General features: G+C 38.7%; 1 long non-coding RNA gene across 1 annotated transcript in view; it reads right to left on the bottom strand.

Annotated features, from left to right (window-relative positions):
* The window catches only part of LOC109367994, a 44219-nt gene extending 29803 nt beyond the window's left edge, over positions 1–14416 (bottom strand). The window contains exon 1 of the long non-coding RNA XR_004160020.1: positions 14244–14416. This is a non-coding gene — a long non-coding RNA (uncharacterized LOC109367994). The remainder of the gene's footprint in view (positions 1–14243) is intronic.
* Between the last annotated feature and the right edge of the window lie 3201 nt (positions 14417–17617).

The raw sequence follows: 17617 nt of genomic DNA, 5'->3' as shown, positions 1-17617 counted from the left end.
ATCAATTTCTGTGACAACTCTCTTTTTGTTCATCAGAATACTGCAAGCTCTGCTTAACAAGGCTTATGAAAAGAAAACAAATATTTGTCAATAAACATTTAGGATTTAAAAAACTGTATCTGCCATAACCTCCCAGACAAGGATGCCCTGCTCTTTGCACTTTCCTGATGCGCAACCCTCCTTGGTTTGCTTATGCAAAATATCAAAAAGACTCAATTGCCATGATTACTCAATCTTTTCAAAAGTTGTTTTAAATATTTGCCAAAAAGAGTCTTCAAGAGGAATGTAACTGGAAACAGACCTCAAAAGGTCATCTCTTCCAACTCACTGACTCCATGCCTGTCAGTTCACAAAAGATGGAGCTGTATCTGCCATGCATGTTTAAAAACAGCCTGTTCAAATTGAGAAGGGGTCATTACCAGACTTAATTGAACAGTAATTAAACTTTTATTTCAACATTCATCTTCTCAAAATCTTTTCAAGCTACAGAGAGTGATAGCTTTCAATGAAAGCTAAGAGATAATCCATGAAGTGGGAGATGATAACTATCTGGGATTGAGAGAGCAGGTGCCCTGATAGTAAGCAATAAGGTTAGGTGAAGGTTTGATTCCTGCCCTGACCTCAAGAAATCAATTGCAATCTTCTGGGCTCAGATACCTGTTTTTTTCCTCTCACTCTTTAAGGGAACAGATTGTGTTTGTTCAGCTAGAGGCACAGCATTGTTGTGCACTTCTTTGGGGAAGACTAATGTGATGTTCACCATGGGGGAGTCAGAAATAAAGAAAGCTGGAAACTTTATTGCTGCAGCTGAAGATCTTCTTGGCTTGGATTTAACCAAAAGTCTGAACCAAGGAAAGGGCAGGGCAGTAATCAGTTCTGTCATACAAGAAAATCCAAGAGCCACTGCTCAAGTAGACACTGTAATTATTCTAGCTTCATTCATAAAAACAAGATTAACATAAGCTACAACATTTGAGTAAATATAAGGTGACTTAAGCAGGTATGTAAGACTTTCTTTCCTCCGTAATAATCTTTCTAGAAATAAGACAACTACATTTGACATTCTGCAAAAACATCTTTGGGCACAATGCCACAACTAAATGCATGAAAGTTAAACGATAATTTACTGAATAATTTACCTACATAATTTGTACATCTTAGGTACAAGATGGTGCAGCATTTCCATATTTGCTTACAAATTCCTTTTAGTAAGACAGCGCATACAGCGCATGCTGAAATTTTGAATGATGTATTTCAGTACAGTATAGTCCTACAAGACATCTTAGCATTCGACAGACAAGTCATAATACAAGTAGATTCCAGAAGCTAATCTATTAGCTTGCTACTCTGTTATCAGTGCCTTGGAACTTGCAGCTTTATTTCCACAATCTCAGCCATGCATCAGCAGCACAAGATTTTGCTCTTTCCCCACGTAGCTGAGATTTGAAGCAGAAATCATCACCGTGATGATGTCTAGAGTGTTTGGCAGTTGAAATAGGATGTCACAGAATCCCAGAATCATAGGGCTTGGAAGGGACCTCCAGAGATCAAGTCTAACCCCCCTCCCAAAGCAGGTTCCCTACACCAGGTCACACAAGTAGGTGTCCAGGCGGGTCTTGAGTATCTCCAGAGAAGGAGACTCCACAGCCTCCCTGGGCAGCCTGTTCCAGTGCTCTGTCACCCTCACCGTCAACCAGGACACCCAGGTCCCTCTCTGCAGAGCTCCTCTGCAGCAGGTCATCCCCCAACCTGTACCAGTGCATGCAATTATTCCTTCCTAGATACAAGATGCTACACTTGCTTTTGTTAAACCTCACCTGGTTTCTTACTGCCCAGCTCTCCAGCCTGTCCAGGTCTTGCTGAATGGCAGCACAGCCTTCAGGTGTGTCAGCCAATCCTCCCAACTTCGTATCATCAGCAAACTTGCTGAGGGTGGCCACTATCCCCTCATCAAGGTCATCGATGAAGATATTGAACAAGACCAGATCCAGCACCGACCCCTGAGGAACACCTCTAGTTACAGGTCTCCAGCCAGACTCTGCACCACCAACGACAACCCTCTGCGCTCTGCCAGTCAGCCAGTTCTCAACCCACCTCACTGTCCACTCATCTATCCCACACTTCCTCAGCTTTGTTATAAGGATGTCGTGGGAGACAGTATCAAATGCCTTGCTGAAATCAAGGTAGACAACATCCACTGCTCTCCCTCCATTCACCCAGCCAGTGAAAACGTCATAGAAGGCCACCAGGTTGGTCAAGCATGACCTCTCCCTGGTGAAGCCATGATGACTACTCCTGATAACCTCCTTTTCTTCCAATTGTCTGGAGATGGCATCCAGCACAAACTGTTTCATCACCTTTCCAGGGATAGAGGTGAGGCTGACTGGCCTGTAATTACCTGGATCTTCCTTCTTGCCCTTTAAGAAGATCAGAGTGACATTGGCTATTCTCCAGTCTTCAGGCACCTCCCCCAATCTCCAAGACCTCTCAAAGATGATAGAGAATGGTTCAGCAATCACCTCTGCCAGCTCCCTCAGCACCTGTGAATGCATCCCATAGGTCCCATGGATTTATGAACATTGGTATTGCCTAGGCATTCTCGGACTGTCTGTGTTTTTATTATTATTTCTATTATGTCTATGTTTTTATTATTATTATTTTGCAGGACTGAAAGTTGTATTTTGCTTAGTAATTGAAACTAGAATCTGAAGTAAAAAAGAATCATAGAATCATCATACAATGGCCTGGGTTGAAAAGGACCACAATGATCATCTAGTTTCAACTCCCCTGCTATGTGCAGCATCGCCAACCACCAGACCAGGCTGCCCAGAGCCACATCCAGCCTGGCCTTGAATGCCTCCAGGGATGGGGCATCCACAACCTCCTTGGGCAACCTGTTCCAGTGTATCACCATCCTCTGTGTGAAAAAATTCCTCCAAATATCTAACCTAAACCTTCCCTGTCTCAGTTTAAAACCATTCCCCCTTGTCCTATCACTATCCACCCTTGTAAACAGCCATTCCCCCTCCTCTTTATAAGCTCCCTTCAAATACTGGAAGGCTGCAATGACGTCTCCCCAGATTCTTCTCTTCTCCAAGCCAAACAAGCCCAGTTCCCTCAACCTTTCCTCATAGGAGAGGTGCTCCAGCCCTCTGATCATCTCAGTGCCCTCCTCTGGACCCGCTCCAAGAGCTCCACATCCTTCCTGTACTGAGGCCGCCAGGCTTGGACGCAGTACTCCAAATAGGGCCTTAGAAGAGCTGAGTAGAGGGGGACGATCACCTAGAAGCTGGTGACATCTCTTATGCTGCTCCTTGTGTCCACATAAAAACAAACAAAAAGTAAAAAAGCATTAGCTTCTAAAAGCAAAAAAAAAAAAAGGAAAAAAGCAGAGAGACAGATTCTGTACTTCCGAGATCATGTTGTCAGCAGGGGGGAAGAGCAGCAAAAGGTTAACATCGTTGCTGAAACACGACAGCTTGTGACAGAAAGAATATTCTCACACCACCTGCAATCCCCTTGCTTATTCTACTTAGCAGCTGTGTCATGGAAGCTGTGCAATTCTGTATTAGTACAGGAAGGAGAAAGGGCATAAGTATTACCCTCACAACTGTGAGGCGATGATCCAAATAGCAAACGTGTCTGAAGGGAATCAGGGAGAAAGCAAAGGTGAGATTAAGCCAGCACCGAAAAAGGGAAAAGGAGGAAGACATGTTCTGCAAATCACTTGTGAATTTAAATTATAGGCTCTGACAAATTAAGGACCAAGCACTACAGTTCTTGTTCTGTTTTCCCATTCTCAACCAGAACGCTTTGAGATTTACATCAACACAATGTAGTCAAACGTTAGCAGCTCATTAATTGCTCATTAGCAGCTGAAAACTTTTTAATTACATCTGTTAACTTCGTTGCCATTTAGGGGACAGAAGCATTCTTCGCTGCACAGTAATCAGCGGGACTCCATAGTGATGAAATGAACCTCTTGACAGTGGGAGAACTATAGAATCATTAAGGTTGGAAAAGGCCACTAAGATCATCTAGTCCAACCGTCAACTCATCACACCATGCTTTAGAACTGCCCAGACAGCGACAGCAGGGAGGGCAGATAGTTCAAAGCAGCTCCATTGCCACAGACAAGCCTTAAAAGCCTTTAAAAACTGGAGCGCATTGTGTTATTTATACTCTGCATTCTCCTTTTGAAAGCCATTCACCATCAAATGTGCTAAGATTTCTCAGTCTTGCATGAATACGCATAATACACATCCTTAAACTGGAAAACATTATCTGTAGCTACAAGAAGTTCATTATGCATGCTGAATCTTTTTTTATCATTATCCAGAAAATACTACAAAATTCTTCAAGTTAAAAGTGCCAAAAGAAAGTTTTATGATCTGCAATGGTACAACCTACATATATATATATGTGGACACACATTAAAAAAAAAAAATGCTACAGTAAGACATTTGACTTTCAATAGTCTGAAACTCTTCTTGAAAGTTCACTATATGTTTTAAAATATACACCTATGCCAGTCTGCATGTATTTCATAATCTGAAAAATTCACCATGCATTGGAAGAAGTGTATTTCTATTATAAGCCAAAAGGGCTGCGTATTTTTGTTCTTTCTTGTTGTATAAAGGCCCTTGAAACAGAACTCAAGCAACCCAAGCTAGTAAACGAACATAAAAACACACTTTAAGCATATTAACTATGACTAGTGAACAATGTGCAAACTTAGCAAAATTCACCATTTCGACACAGTGTTGTGTTCGGAAGCACCTACTACGTAGGGGTTGAGTGTTGGAAATATCCAAATAATTTTTGTCAGGACAGCATTTCTGATAAAAGCAGATTTTATTCGCGATTGCAATGATGGGCATCCCGCACGCAGGGGCACCCCTAAGGCCACAGTGACAGCTTTTGTACCTCATTTCCCCCTCTGCCTATTCCCCTCCCCTGTTTCCCCATTGGCTGGGTACTCCAGGTTCATAATCTTATCAAAGTTTACATTTGTTAATTATGTGCTATCTGGTGTCAGTCAGTAGCCATCCTCTTGTTTACAAAATGTCTCAGTGCTCTTCTTGTCGCATTGATATGGTGATTTTCTTCAAAATCTTCCTTAAACAAAGAGCACCTGGTGATGCCAGGCCTTCCGGATGTCTCTTCAGGCATTTCCTTGTGCGTGCCATGACTTGTTCTCTGGTTTGATCAATCTCGTGCAGGATATTCTTGCACTGTGTATGACAAAATATTACATATATACTTCACCTATATACTGATTGTGCGTTCCTGGGGAAGGTTCATCTAGAGGATAAGCGATGCAATCAGAGAGCCCCCCTAAATAAAGCAGAAAGACTCCCAAAAAGAACTATGGCAGCGGAGACCATGAAATAAAAAATTATTATCTAATTCTAATGCAGAAACATTTGATTCCCACATTGAGGATGCTTAAAGAAGCCTTAAACATGCCCTTTACATCAAACCTTAAGATTTAAGTACTTGTATAAACGCATTAGCACATTGTCTCTCATTCTGTAGTAGAGCACTTGTGATCAGTTCTGATATTTGACATAGCATTCCAGTATAAATCTCCATCACTATCTGTGAATTACCTGATTCATTCCCTGAAATCCTCCGCAAGAGAGATCAATATTTACTTGAATGGAGAGTAAGTTGGAGAGTTTGAGTCTGCGTTGCATATTGACCTTTATAAGTCCTTGAGTTCAGATAAACAGATTCCAATGCAGAATTAAACTTCTGAGATTTCATTGGCTATATTCAGAAATAGCCAACATGCAAAGGACATACAAAAGCAGCATCATGCTTTAAGTACAGACACACCATTTTATTTGGAGAATAATATATTCCAGTGGGATGTACAAGATAATGCAGCAAAACTATGCCGTACTGTTCTCTGCCTTTTACAATTGCATCTGTGCTGACCTCCCATTTTAAACGTCATAATGTTTAAGTTCTACTCATGAATGCTCACAGAGAGAAGTAGCTAGCAAAGTATTTTCCATCTCTGAAGGCTGTCAAAAACACACTGCATGAGCTGAAATAATTGTAGTCTCATTTTCCATACTGCTGTGGACATTCATATTGACATATCTCTCAGTGCTTGCTCTTCCCATTAAAATGCCTTTTTTTGCTTAGAGTCATTTTCACCATTAGTCAATGGCTATTGCAGTCTTTATAACTAGTATGACTACAGCAATGGATCGGAAGTCCTGTTAAAATTTCACAGGAATTAAAAGAAAGTTCTCTAGTGGTCTATAGTGAATTATCTTGTTGAAGGCAATAAGCTAAATTTACACGTTCAGACAGATGCTGTAAAAAAACCTGACCAAATCCTTAGGTAACTCCAGTAACAACGGTCTAAACTAACACTTGAAGAGCACATCAGAGTCTTATTTTCATCTATGGTAATGGTAGCAATGCTGGGTTGCTTTGCTCTGCCAGTCTCTTATCTTAGTCTTTTCTTACCTTCCTTCCACTAGTAAGTTTTTAGTGTAGGTGGAAAAGAAAAAATAAAAAAAATCAAACACCAACATAGACACTGATGATTCACATTGCACCAACTTCACTTCCTCATCCCTATTTCATTTATCCCTTCCATTCTGTCTCTATAAGCCAAATAGCTGCTAGAAACCAGGCACAAAATAGAAGGTAGTCCATTTGAAATTGTGCAAGGCATTTGACACTGTCCCACATCATTCTCATCTATAAATTGGAGAGAAAAGGATTTGAAGGTTGGATTATTTGGTAGATATAGAATTTGTTGGATGATTGCAGTCAGAGTTCTGGTCAATGGCTCTATGTCCAGTTGGAGGCTGGTCATCAGTGGGCCGGTGTACTTCAACATTCTTATCAACAACATTGACAGTGCGATCAAATGCACCCTCAGCAAGTATACTGATGATACCAAGCTGAGTGCTGCAGGTGATACATCATCCTTTTGCTTCATTTGCATTCAATGAGCACCATCATATGAACTCAACAGAACACAATTCGCAATTGTTCTTCATAAAGCAGTGCTGCAAGAATCTCTGGGCAGCCTGATCTAGTGGTTGGTGACCCTGTCCACAGCAGGGAGGTTGAAACTAGGTGAGGACTTTGAGGTCCTGTTCAATCCAGGCCATTCTGTGATTCTATGAATCACTCGGTTTGTTTTGAAACAGTCTAAAAGCAATAGCACAGCTCTTAAGCTTTTCTCTCAGCATTTAAACAGAAATCCACAAATAAGATTCAGAGTTGCAACAATCACCAACTTCTAACATCTTCTCTTTCCTGGGTAGAGGGTGGCCTAAATCATTGGTTATAGCAGCTGCCAGCATAGATATGAAACCTTCTGAACTACAGCACACGGTACATTGGATTTTGATTTATATAGAAGGGGAACAGAGGCACAAGTAAAGATTGGGAAAAAATAAAAATAAGAAAACTGTGTATTCCTTCAACTCTTATTATGTTCCTTCCAAGCAAACTAGGAGGTGCTCAAAATTATACAGATGGGAATATCTGCTTCATGTGATTGGAAACACATACAGGGATGTTGATAGCATTCAGAACTAAAATGTAACTACATCAAAACATCCAGTACAGAATTAAAAACCACACAGAAGTACATCAGAGCCTATGGCCTATTCTTTCTCTTTCCTTTGTGAAAGTATTCACTTCATTGCAAAAATAAATAAATAAATAAAATCAACAACCAAATGCCATACATTTTTTTCCCACTAGGCTTATATTAAAGGTACTTGAAAAACAGAACAGCTTAAGACAATAAGGGCCTCTTAAGGTCATGCTGTTCCACAAGTAGAACACTGCAGTGATTTTTAGTAAGGAAAAAAAAAACTTGTGGAAAAATAAACTATTGGATTCAGTAGGGTTTTTTTTGCATCAACTCTTATGTACTGCCATGTAACAGAATGAGGTAAAGGCACACAGGTTCACATTTCTTAAGCAACTGGACTAAGATCAAAAGCAGTTTATATATAAACAAGTTGATCGATAACACAGCATTTAAAGATGCAGATACTTCAGAGGATTTATTCTAAAAGATTTTCTTTTCTATCGTTAGAACACAAAACATTAATTTCACTTTTACCCAATGAAGAAGTTTTCCGGATTTTCTGGATTGATTTGACACACATCACAATCTCACGTATGTTAGAATTTTACAATCAGGGCACTTCCAAATATTTTTAGTTGCTGAACAGAAAGATTTGTTTCTTGTCTTGCTGAAACAACACTTGGTGTCCAAATTACTAATTTGCTGTCAGTTGCTATCCTGTACATTTTCAAATGATCCACTCTAAAATCCCAGGAATTTCCAGCTCGTCCAATTAGCGTATAACAATTCAGATTTGGCTCCCTCTTGCTCAACACAGCAAAGTTGTTTTCACATATCCCTTCAACATCCCCTTTCTTAATAAAGGCAAACAAAATACAGCTAAGAAGCATTTATAAACATCCATAAGGTCATAGCTCAAGTGATGCCTTAGAGCACAGGAAGAGTTCTATGATTTTGGGATGGGATGGTCTTTGACATACACTGTGAAACTGCAGTTGGCTTTTGCCCTGCCCCAGCACTTATTTCACCTACTATCTCCACTATCCTAAATACTGCCATTGTCCTCAGTTGCTATTGCTACAGACTAGGAGCAATTCTGGTCATTGTCATCCATCTAATATTACTCCAGTGGTACTGTGAACTTTCTCATAGGCTTTGTGGATGATCAAATATATGGCCTTTTCATGTTGCGTATTTTCTTCCGGGCTCAAGATCTTTCTTTTTTAGCCACCTAAGCTGCCTCCTAACTAAGAGGAGATACAGAAAAAAAACAACACTTAGAGTTATTTAAAACAAACAAACAAACAAACACACTAGAATCTGAGATGTCAAAAAAAAAAAAACAACCCAAAAACAACTTAAGCCAAGATTTCTACTCTGTTGCTTGAAAAGTACCACAGAACATGACCTCCAACACTCATTATATCACTTTCTTCTATGAAATACTGACTCCAGTAACTGCAGTGCAGGGAGAAGCTACAGATCAAACATCCTGCAGAGATCTGCAATAAAAGAAATGTCTATTAAGGAGATCACGTTCCTGGCAAACATCCACTGGTTAACTCCTTCCCTTCCTATGACCAGAAATATTTTAATTAACAAGAAAATCTGTAACACATGCAAAGTTCTATTTAACACCACTCTGAGTCACATATGAAAAAAGCAGAATTTATCAGAAAATATTTCAAAATTTTCTTACAACGCACGAAGAACATTTACTATGAAAATACCACAAAAAATAGCTCAATCTTTTTTTATGTAGAGATTTCATCATTGAGTCCTGACATAGCTCCCTTTAAAGCAGGCAGCAGCAGTGCTGCTATGTACTATTAAATGCCCACAGGAAAAGAAACAAAGGTGAACTCTACGCTTGCTTGTGACTTGAGGGGAATGCAGGAGCATTGCTGCCTGCCAAACATGCCACAGGCAAGCAGTGTTTTCAGAGATAAGAACCTGAAGATACGTGCCAAAGCTGTAAACTGCAGAGTGTGCTTATCTTTGCAAACAAGTTAACACTCAACAAATGTCATTTAAGTGCCAAAATAAAATGCAGTGGTGTTTTGAAGGCATCTTGAGCTACTTTCTTAGCTGGCGTGGAACAGCAGGGCTCCTTGATCTCAAAGCTGTCCAACTGATTTACATCTGATAAGAGAAGAACCAAAAGATTTGTTGCTGTGTTGTGTCTTCTTTTTGTAGGTTTTTCTAGGAAGATTTCTGAACATGATTATCTTCATAAAGAATTTTTCTTACTGTGTTATATGTCAGAAAATATCTGTTCTGATGCTTAATTATAAGGAGGATTCCAGAATGAGTAGATTCCTCATTTACCGAGCCTGGTTAAAAATGCAAAGATTTGCATCCCTATTTTGGCTCTATATGCTGACATTTTGATGTATAGTAATAAAAATTAAAATAAAAAAATAGAATCAGAAGCCTCACTCGCTATGCTTGATTTATAGCAGAATCCATACCAGTAGTACGACAACCAACTTAAGGCAAAACTGAGATGGACAGATGCTGCCATATGAGTAGTTTCAACTCATCATTATGCACCGAGGAAAAGTTTAGCTCAGTATTTCGATTCATTTTAGTGCATTTCATGAGCACTTTCTTCACTTGATAATAGATCGTTTTTAATGGGTTTTACTGAAGTATATGGTTTAACTAATAAGACCTAAACCAAAGTACTGCAGAGCACACACATCATTTCAGGACTGTAAATGGTTTTACCAATCCAGTACGTAGGTAAGAATTTAGATAAAAATTAAGATATGTATTGAGGAATTTAGGATTTAAGCAAAGCAAAAGAAGGCACTCTGGGCATACAATCAACATTCAATCCAGCACTTCCTCTGTGCATTGAGGAAGCAGGAACTAACCCTAAAAAACACACTGTACTTGGCTACCAAGTGACTTTATTACCTATGGTAATACTAACATGTTTTTTCACAAGAGTCCTTGAGAAAACGTAGATGTTCTCCCCTAGTAGCAATAATAGCATAGGCAAAGTTCTTCAGATACAATGACTTCGCCCCCAGAGCACTAATAATCCATCCTCTCCCCCCATATTCCCTGAATATTTGAATACTGTGAATATTGTAGAACTTCAGTTGGGAGGCAACACAGTTTTTAAGGTCGGAAGCTTCATCATTAGCCAGATCTCCCTCTGATCAGGAGCCCAAGAAAAGCAGAGAAAGAGGGGCTTACTACCACAACAGACTCTGCCTGTTAAAATAGCTTTATTCCCTATAGTAAGGCCATTGACTTCAAAACACTTGATGCAAAACTGTTCAGCAGTAGCCGCAGGTCTATTATGAACACCACTACCTCCCACTCACAACCACCAAGCAGGTAGAAGAGCACACTTCAAGCCTTTCATCAGCATTTAACAGTTAAATAATGCCAGCTGAGCTTTTGTTCCTTTATGTTCACTGAGCATTCAAATTATAAGTCATTCTGATACAAAAGAAAAAAGTAGCACTCATACACTTCAGTATTCACACTGAAACTGGTCTGCATGATACAAAGGGGATTCATGCAGTGAAGCTGGTAATTTCTCTGCCAAGGCAAAAACAGAGCAGCAGTCAAAAAAAAGCCACGTATTAGCCCTGGTCAGTGACTCTACACACAGCTATTAAGAATTATTTTCTAACTATATTGGCATAAGCACAACACAAAGGAAATAAATTGTAGCTTTCCACCGTTACCAAAGTAACAACCAAGACCTTTAACTGACATAAATGGATTTACTTAGCTATAGCATTTGACAACAGAGTTCAGAGTATCGTTTTAATGGCTTGGCAAGTAAGTTCCTAAAATGTGTTCCCTTCATTACCTCAGCCTACATGGCGATTTACATCAAACTTAACAAAGAGTCATGGCTGGTCACTTCAATAACCACTTCTGAAAGTACGTCTTTAGCACTAAGAGGATATTAACAGCAACTAAGACAAGAATAAAAAATCTTCTGAAGAAAAAAACAGATTTATTTTTTCCCCTCTTGGGTATGTGGAATACCAACATGTTGTGAGTAATTTAGTCATTGAATTGGCCATTCATGTCTACTGCTCAGTGGCATCTCAGGTATCAAAATAAACGTAGCATCTAAATATTAATCTTTGTGTCCTTCAAGGATTTATAAAAATCAATATCATCAGAAGTAATATATATGTGATGTCTTCCATGTTTGTTTAAAAACAAAAACAAAAACCCCCAAAAAACCAACCTTATTATTCCAAAGTTTTTGTAGAGATATCACTTTCATTATTCCAGTCCCTTATTAGCTTATAAATCAGAAAGCAAATGCTAAAATACCAGCTATAATCTCAGGTGGAAATCAGAGGGCATTAATTCTTTTGAAGAAGCCTGACACAAGAAACAATCATACAGAATACAGATTGAAGATGGGGGTTATATAGTCGACTACTGAAAAATTGCATTCCCACAGATGAGAGTTTTGCTGGCTCAAAGGCCAACTCCACTTTAGATGTTTCTGTGGTAAAGTAGAAGATCTGTTTGTGAAAACAGAATTATTTGCAATGTTTCTGCACAGGTAAGGTAAACATGATAAAACTTGAAAAATTACATGATTTTTTTCTGTATGGATACCTCAGTGGTGATGTTAAGACTTCACCAACAGCCAGGAGAAGGGTCCTTTGGAAGACCCTCCATGCAAAAACTGAACCTAAGCCTCACAAAAGAAGCACATTGCTTTATTTATTGCTATGATAGAGTGATAGATGTACTTGAAGCAAAAGCAAAGAAGTGCACTTCACCAGAAATGGAGAAGATTGGAAACACATCTCCCAGATTTGATGTTTATATCAAGTATTTGAAGTTTATATCAGTATTCCATTATGATATTATTCCACCACATTGTGACATTGATCTATGTAAAACTGTTAGATGTAGAGCTCTGATTTTTTGTATAATTAGAATGATATTAATAAACATGATTCATTTACTACACAGATAAGTGGACTACACATTTTATAATATTAATAAATAAACTGAGGATTTAAATAATTTGTTTCATAATATTCAGTTGATTAAATATATACACACACACACATCCATATTTATGGCTGAGCCCACATGATATCCTTTTAGCCTCTATTAAAGCAGCAGTCCCATTTTTTATATGAATTCCTATTCTACATCAGTAGTGATTATTTTTACCACTACTAATGATTTAAGTTTTTGTTTTGGCAAGGTATCAGTGAGTAATAAATAACCAATTATGTATGTCTCAGAGCTCTTCCTTCTTGTTAAGCATGCACACACACCAGTGTAATAGAACTGTTCCCAGAAAACCTGAAACACTCTAAATTTAAGAGCATTTTAAGACTTCGCACTCAGCTATTTTCTGCCACGGAAAAACAAATGACATCAGATGCTCAGTAAAAATGACACACTCAGAGAGAAACAACAGTGGGATGGACACAGAGAGAGAGCACCGCTAGGCAGTCCACGTGGATATCAGCGCATAATGCAGTTACAGCTCTGACCGTGCTGCATACCTAACTACCCAGATAAATCAATAACAGTTGTACTGAAGTACAAAATCAGCTTTTAGATAAGATGATTGCATGAGGTGTAATGTAACTATCAACTGGTCACCAGAGGAAGAGAAATTAGAACACACAGTTCACTCCCCAAAGAAATACAGTACACCTATCCAGACACACACAGTGATGCCTACTCTGTCTACATCGATTTGCCAAAATTTTATTTACTTTCTCAGTGTTGATCATCTGTAATTTTGGATTCAGTGGAGCTGGATTAGATTTGATACATTTGCTCTCATGCCAGTTAAGGATAGCATACCTGCTAGGTGCGTATCCTCAGCTAGCAGCCTTGATGTTTAATGAAGGCTATAGGGCTGTGCTCTTGAACTGTAGTGGTTTCAATTAGCTGAGTGGAGCTAGGAGCCAGTCAAGGAACCATTACGTGAAAGATGTGCTGAGGTTATTAAACTGAACAGACTGTCTGCAAACTCATATCTGCTCTACAAAGACCTTGAAAGCTGTAAGAAACCCTTTGATGTTCTCCATCATAGGTACAACAGCGCTTCACTGAATGGCTACAACTACCTACTGTGATACGATTGCACGCAGCTCCTTTTAAAGGTCACTGTTAGGAACGAGCATTAAAAAATTCAAGCCTTCAGGTCTGTCTTTCTGAGCATATTTTGTAACGTGTCTTCATTTTGGAATTGCCTCAGCCATGACCTCTACATTATGTCACTACCACATGCTCTACTTGCGGCCACTGTTAAAAGAACATTTGTTTGTTCAGATTTGATCTGCTATTAAAACCAGCTCTTGCAATGCCTCATACTGGCTACAGTCTGCAACCCATATTCTTTAAAAAAAGCACTTAAAACACAGAGAACTAAAACATCTATGTGACACACAGAATACTGCCTTCATCACAACAGTTAAGATCACCACAGTTGTAGCTACTAACCACATTTTCTTATAATCTTAAAACAAAAGTGCATTTAAAGCATTTACTTGCCCAGTGGGAGTTAAAAACAACAAAAGACTTTCAGTTGCTCTTTCACAGAGAGCTCAGGCAGTAATTTATGCAGCCTCTCCTGCCTTACACTGTTGCTTGAACTCTTGCAGCATTGCTGACAAATCAAAAAGGACAAAGTTTGAAATACCTGGAAAGAAGCGAGAAGGCTATAGCCGTTCTTTCGGAGAAGAACTGTTCTGCTCATACAAAGGCACATCACAAGCAGGGCTGCAAACTATAGGCACCGGAACAGATAACCTAGTACAAGAGTAGAAGAAAAGAAACAAAACACCTTAAGTCATCCATTCTGCTAATAAGTAATCCACACAAAGAACAGCCAAGTCAGGTGTTTCTCATCTAGAAGAGGAGTGAGCTGTAACTAAGGCAATCAAGCTTTACTTAAAGCTATAAAAGCCGTTTTTTTCTACAGGATATCTTCAAGAGAGGCAGTAATCTATTCAACTAGGAGTGCTTCACAGAGTTCTTTGCTTCAAAGCCTTTACTTACTGTCTGTGCTGATTTTCTTCCATGTTTACCTTGACACTAATTCTGTTTCCCCGGTCTCCTCTACACCTAATATGAAATCCTACTGAGTGCAGAGAAATTAATTCAGCTTTGTTTTGGTATGAACTGTGCTCAAGAGGTTTTGTTGAAAATAGTTAAAGACCAATTATATTGTCATGGTTCAAAATTTCTTGTAATTGTTCAGATCTTGCTTGTTTTTGATATCAAGGAGAGCTACTGATGGGAAATCATATATCGTTTATAAATGTGCATCACGTATTTCAAATACTCATTGCCTTTGCTATAAATGCATCAAATTCTCCTCACTCTTAAACATCAGCTGAATTCATAGAGTAGAATCAGAGACTCACCAAGGTTGGAAAAGACCTCCAAGATCATCCAGTCCAACCATCCACTTACAATCAATATTTCCCCACTCAACCATGTACCCTAGAGCAGCTAATGTTAGCTGGGATGGTGCCCAAGCAAGGAGAAGTGGAGTCAGGACATGTGTGTGTTATTTTAGTCACAGCATTTCTGTTCAGTAATGTTCCTTGTCTACACTCAACAACAGTGAAGTTTCTATGTTCTTGCATAGTTCAATATTGATTTTTTTTTTTTTTTTTAACTACACTCTTTTTAAAATTTTCTCTGTTTTGAAATCGGTGGATCTTCTTGCAGTTGTAGGAGCAGTGGAGGTTTTTTTTGTGTGTTCCTTAAAGAAAAACACAACACAGACACAGTAACCACCAAGGAAGGATGGCCTTATTCATTTCTTATTCATTTATATCATGGCTCTTCTGTATTCAGCAAAGTACTGCATTTCAAAAGGGCAGTAAATCTCTCTCTTTAAAATTTCAGAAGCAGAGGGATCTACAGCAATGAGCTATACAGTGGATAGGGTTAGGAGATACAGTATTCTCCCTCAACACTGTCAGTTACTCACTCAGGTGAAAGCCCAGTGACTCAGCCTAACTCAGTCACCATTACTGTGTATACACCACAAGCACTTCAGTCATTAGAGATACAGGTCTCCTTTACCTACTTGTTACAAACAATGACATCTTCACTTGAAGAAAGCAAAGATCTCAGACAAAATGGAGATCAAAACATTTACCTTCTTGGGTCCAAATTCTTTGCTGCTGCAGCATCAGCTGCTCTCCCTATAAGAAAATGGGTGGAAAATGAATAAGGACAAAACATTTCTGCAGGACAAGAAGGTTTGTTAGAACAAATCATTTTCAAGATTTTAGTTCTTGTAAAGCAAATGTTTTGGTGTAAACACAGTTTTCTGCCGGAATCATTAGCAAAAATGCCTTTAAATTCTGCAGTGCCTGAGTTGAGCCAACCAAACTCAGATACACATTCACTGACAAAAATGCAGTTGTGTTAATGTAATCAGATATACTTGATTACATAATAACTCAAATGAATGATGATATTTTTTCTCACCTTTTTTTTCCCTACCATGAACTCAGTAATATCACCTCGAGGTGAAAAACCACCGCTGCAGAGTTTCTGGAGCATGATTTCTGATCCAGCACTGCAACTACTGCTGCAATAACTAAGCCAGACAGAATCAATGCATTATAAGGTCGACTCTCAGTCCCATGACATTTTAAAAGTCAAGGCTAAGTTCCACAAAGAGAATTTAAGGACCTTAAGTGAGACTTCACTTGTATCCCCAAGGGTCAAAGCAAGCCAGGTGATCTGATTTTTCTAAGTTGAAAGTAAATGGAGGAAAAGTTAATGAAGCAAAAGAATCTCCTCAAAAGCACTTAGCACAAGGTGTTATTATTCATGCTAAGTTTCTGCAGGATTTGCAGCACAGACAGTGTGAAACTGTGCCATCTCTGAGATCTGAGAAGCAGTCTTGCTTGAAAGAGGCACTTCTGGCCATGCTCACGTTGACAGAGGTATGGTAATAGCAGCATAGGCACAGCAGATATCCCACATACTACAGAAATATAGTAGTCATTTGAAAATATAACCTTTCTTATCGACCTATACATTGAAATTTTGAGCAGTACCCACAGCTCATGATAATGTACTTCATATTTTCTACTCACACTGACTTAGAGTCATTATCCTTTTATTTTCCCATCCTTCTTTCCATGAAATAAGTAACATGCTAAAATAACAGAAATGGGGCGTTTACAATTTCACAACTTTGCGGCATTGCACAGCAGAGAAATATTTTTTATCCAGGCACAGCTTATGAATTTCTTTCAAGAAAAGGTTTTCTTATGCTCCGTTACCTTGAACTGCTGCATTCTTTTTGATTTTAAGAACACACTGTGGTTTTCATAAGCAAGTGGTGATTCTTATTAATAAAAATGCCTGTCACACAATCCAACTCTTACTGAGGTCTGGTGATAGAAACTCTATTGATTCCTATAGGAATTATATTTCTATTACTCCATTAAGTGCGAATTAAAAAGAGAATCAGTGCTGTTTTTACCACGAGTGAGTGGCTTTTGAAATGGCAGAGGAAACTCAGGGGTCCAAATTATAGAAAAGAGATTAAGTTCTATAAAATTTTCTGTTCATTTTTCTATTAAGCAAAGCATTAATTCTTCTGTCTACTTTACACCATTTAAATTAAACAAAATGAATGAATTCCAACCACAGAGAATCTCTGTGAGGACTGTGCCAAAAACTGAGCTGATGCTGGAGATAATAATGCTTATAGATTTCATCTTTAAGACTATTTGTTACAGAAAGAGACCAAGTATGCCTTAATTTTACAGAATGTACGTTTTTCCCTCTTAGTATGTATTGATATTATTTTTATGAGCTCTATGCCAAACAGCTTTATCATGGGGAAGTGCTTATTCTTATTAGATCCCAGATGAAGCAATGCATAAGATACTTATATTTCTAATTTTATCATTTATGTTTTATTGTAGTCAACCTCATAAATTAAATGTCTCTTTTAGAAGACAGTATTTTTACATTTGAGCCTAATGTACCATTTTTCTAAGTCTGAGGCAAACTGCCTGAGGTGTTCATTTATAG

Source organism: Meleagris gallopavo, chromosome 5 (assembly GCF_000146605.3).
Source record: "Meleagris gallopavo isolate NT-WF06-2002-E0010 breed Aviagen turkey brand Nicholas breeding stock chromosome 5, Turkey_5.1, whole genome shotgun sequence".
Lineage (NCBI taxonomy): Eukaryota > Metazoa > Chordata > Aves > Galliformes > Phasianidae > Meleagris > Meleagris gallopavo.
This window is presented reverse-complemented; position numbering and strand designations above follow the sequence as displayed.